This window comes from Miscanthus floridulus, chromosome 8 (assembly GCF_019320115.1).
Source record: "Miscanthus floridulus cultivar M001 chromosome 8, ASM1932011v1, whole genome shotgun sequence".
Lineage (NCBI taxonomy): Eukaryota > Viridiplantae > Streptophyta > Magnoliopsida > Poales > Poaceae > Miscanthus > Miscanthus floridulus.
This window is the reverse complement of record NC_089587.1, coordinates 50,302,745-50,307,031: the sequence shown is the minus strand read 5'-3', so window position 1 is coordinate 50,307,031 and position 4,287 is coordinate 50,302,745.

The following is a 4,287-nucleotide window of genomic DNA, read 5'->3' as shown; positions in this document are numbered from 1 at the left end:
GTGTAAGATCCAAAGATCAATTAGCAGATATCTTCACTAAACCGCTAGATGAGGCTACATTTTGTAGATTGCGGAATGAGCTCAATGTACTTGATTTTAGTAACTTCATTAAAAATTAAGCTTGTGTTGTCCCTTGCATTCATTGTAATATACAACATGTTTAATTTGTGGCAATGCATATAGGGCTTGTCTAACATGGTTAAGATAACCGCCGAAAAGCGTGTGAAGAAGCTTAACCTTGGATCAAACTTGACAAGCAACTAGATTTACTTACAAGTATTGCATATGCATGAATGTTGTTTTGTCGTTTTGTTCCATTTGCCCTCTTGTTGCCTATTTTCTTAAAAAGAATTATAGCCTAAGGCAAAATATTTTGAAAAATATGAGGGTTTGAGAGAGGTCACTCACATCAGTCCCAATTGGTGTTTATTTGGATCTTATTCAAGTTGGGACTTGATTGGGAACAGGCAGCGAGAAGGAAGTTTGAAGATTTGCTAGAAAAGGTGCACCGGACGCTATACCGGACGCTGCTGTCCAGCGTCCGGTCAGTTCACAGGAGGTGAACTGCTGCCGATGGAGTGACCGGACGCTGCGTTTGTGCGTCTGGTCATGGACCACCGGACGCGTCCGGTCCCGATTCCAGAGGATTTGGACCTCTCTAGAATCGACCGGACGCTGGGTGGTAGCGTCCGGTCGCTACCACCGGAGTGTCCGATCAGTGGATCTCGCGCGGCTTCAGGACCCTTTTCTGTTTCCTTCTTTGTCGCGTCGGGGGATCTATTTAATTTGGCCGTTCCTTCGTTTTGATTCCCCGTGACCTAGCCCTAGTCCTTGCCATCGCCTCCACAGCTCGCTAGCCGCGCGCCGCCATGCTCTTGTCTCGCCGCACCACCGCTGCTCACCCGCGCCAGCGCCACCGTGCCAGCACAGCCTGCGCCTCCCTTGCCTGCGCTCGCCCGGCCCCCGCGCCAGCCGCGCGCCACCATAGCTCGCCGTGCCACTGTGCTTCCCCGTGTGCCACCGTGCCACTACGTTCGACCGGCCCTCTCGTCACCGCAAAGCGCCGTGTGCTCTAGCCCCATCTCCTCTAGGTAAGGCTAGCTCCTTGTTTCAATTTCAATTTGCTTAGATCAAATTGCAATACAATGTGCTGATTTCAAAAATTCTAGGGCCACTAGTTCATCACTGCTCCTTGTAACCCTAGCCCTTGCTGGTTCTAAGGATTCCCCCGCGTGTCGCATCTTATCTTTTCTCGGATCGCTGATCATCAGGTAGAAAGCCATTCGATTCAAGTTCGCATCTACATTGCTTTCTCTATTAGGGTTTTGCATCTATTAGACATATTGTATTTATTTGTATATCCATCTATTCTATCGTGCAGCGAGTCGGTTCCATTGTGGTTCTTGTGGTAGTTGGCAGTCAACTTGGAGCCAAGCTCGCGAGTACGGACCGAGGCCAAGCCTCGAAAGCGGCAGTTTGACAGTTGATCTTCATCAGCGGCAGTTCATCATCTTGTCAGTTCAGATGGCTCACACCAAGAACATTGGTGGTGGCCCAGGTGATGATGATCGAGGGCCCCCACCTCGCCAGCTAGCCGGATCGAAGGGCAAGTCAACCAAGCAGGTGACATCCAAGAAGCGGAAGTACCCCGATGCAGAGACAGCGAGAGCAGCAGCTGTTGTAGAGGCCGTAGAGCATGCCGAGAGAGGTGGTGCCCGCAGCGGAGTTGTCATTGCAGATTAGCCGGTTTCACCAGCAGTCAGAGCTATGATTGAGGAGGTTGAGCATCATCACGGTAGTCCAGCTGGGACTGCCATGTTTGCAGGACGACGGGTTGCCATTGAGGAAGGCCTGTCAGTAGAGCAGGAGCCAGTTCAGCAGACTTAGGAGAGCAAGTAGGCCCAGCAGACTTAGGAGGCCGAGGAGATAGAGCCGGCATCCTCGCTTCGCTGCTCTGGATGGACCCATGTACCAGTCTCACCGAGGCCACCGACACAGTGGAGGGGATCACGTCCTCCACCTAGACCACAGGGTCCACCTCCAGTGGTACACCTTGACTTGAGGGCCGCTACAACCAGGCAGGTTCAGCAGCTGCGTTTTGTTGAGTTTAAGGTTTGGTTTCCTCCAAGGAGGGATGAGAGAGCAGCTGAGGGTTTCTACACGCCACTGCAGGAGGATTTCTACAATGCTTATCTCAACAGTGGGGCAGTGTTTCGATCTCAGAGAGTCTATCGGATAGAGTCTATTGTGGCAGTAGCCGGAGAGCACATTCGGCCTTACTTATCATATTTGTTAGGACTGAAAGATTTGATTGGATGGACGGGGATATATGTACCATCTTGGGTTCGTCAGTTTTATGCTTCACTCTTCATTGATCCACATCATAGATTCATTCACTTTTCTTTCAGAGGCAAAGACTACAGAGTGACGAGTGGTAGGGTCAGAGAGATACTAAGGCTACAAGAGTAGCCTGTCAAGATGCATGAGGTTTGTTATGGACAGTAGGAGCCTCCTAGGCACCCTCATGGAGGGTTGGTGCCTCCTACAGATTTAGTGCGACATTGCTTCAAGGAGCCTTTTGGAGAGGGGTCGAGCAGGAACCCCAGTGACTTGACTCCTACAGCGAGAGTGCTAGAGGCCATTATCAGGAGGACACTGCTTCCTAGGTTGGGATATAGAGAGGGCTTGACTCGCTTACAGCTCTGGCTTCTTAATGCCCTGATGCAGTAGACAATATTTGATATCTGGGACCTCCTTCTTTCAGAGATGGAGGATACTATAGCTAAGGGATTCAAGGGTTGTAGGCAGCTTCCCTATGCTCACTGGATCACGTTCCTCATCCATAGAGTAGTGCTTGATAAGCCCCCTGGTATGATGGATGAGTATATAGGTGCCACCACAGAGTTCCTAGCTTACAACCTGTCATAGAGGATCAGACACACCACTCCTCAGGCACCCAGACAGCCTAGTCGTCGTCCCGACATGCCAGAGTCCACAACTTAGCAGGATGAGATCATCAGAGGGATTGCAGCCACTGAGGAGGAGGAGTTAGAGGCACAGCAGGAGGTGAGCGAGTATAGTGATAGCTCTGATGATGACTATCTGCCTATTCCTCAGATGCCTCCACGCAGACACGATGCAGAGGCCAGTAGCTCTAGTTCTGCTCCACCTGCTCCATAGACAGACCCCGCTCTCATTGCTATTCTTGAGTGGATGCAGCAGACATAGGATAGACAGGCACAGGAGACAACTGCTACTCATGTAGCAGCAGCAGCAGATGCACAGCTTATGGGTTTCATGCAGCACGTAGTGATAGCTCTTGGGGCCCCACAGCCACAGACTTTGCCCTAGCTTGCTCAGCCTGCTTCCACCATGACGACTCCAGCTATACAGCCTAGCGGGCTTTAGAGTCAGGGACAGCCTCTAGCTCAGTTTGCTTCACCTCTTATATAGGTGTCACAGTGGTTAGCCTCACCCGTGGTAGCCCCACAGTTCACTCCACTTCAGACGGGCTTCACACCAGAGCAGTCTTCCTCGCTATTCGTGCCTAACACGTCAGTCTCTAGGAGTCTTGGAGCATCCTTCAGCGAGTTGACCGGCATGCCTACTCCGCCTCATATGCATACTGCCAGTCTATCTACAGCAGCCCCAGTCGCTGTGACTACTCAGAGGCTCTCCTCGTCTGTCGCCTCGTCAGATCCTACGACAGACATACTAGCAGCTTCATAGGCAGCACCAGCCCCAGCTCAGACCCAGACCGCTTCAGCGACACTTCCTGCCACAGAGGGCCAGTCAGTTCAGAGCTCAGGGTCAGATGATGATGGTGCCTAGTTCCAGCTTGCCCCATGTTCTTCAGTGCCTGGCTCGTCCGCTGCAGTCCCACCGATCGACCCCTAGGTTTTGGTGTTTGACGCCAAAGGGGGAGAGGGAGTTCGAGTATGTAGTCTCAGGGGGAGCTACTTTTAGGGGGGAGCTAGTTATCTAGTATTAGCTTATTATATACATTTGGAGTTTTATTTGTGTGATACACTATTACTTATGCATTCATGTGTTTACTTTCATGCATACTATTATATATATGTGGTAGTGCTATCTATGTGATTGTGATATATGACATGTGTGCTTTCTACTTTGCATTATTTAAATGTCATATCACTTGTGTTATGCTCATTTGCTTTTGCTTCTGTGTTTAAACTTTGAAGCAAATGAGCTTTGTTATTTGTACTCATGCTTAATTAATATCCTTTGAGTACATTGTGTTGGCTTGGGTCATATAAGCTTGACTAA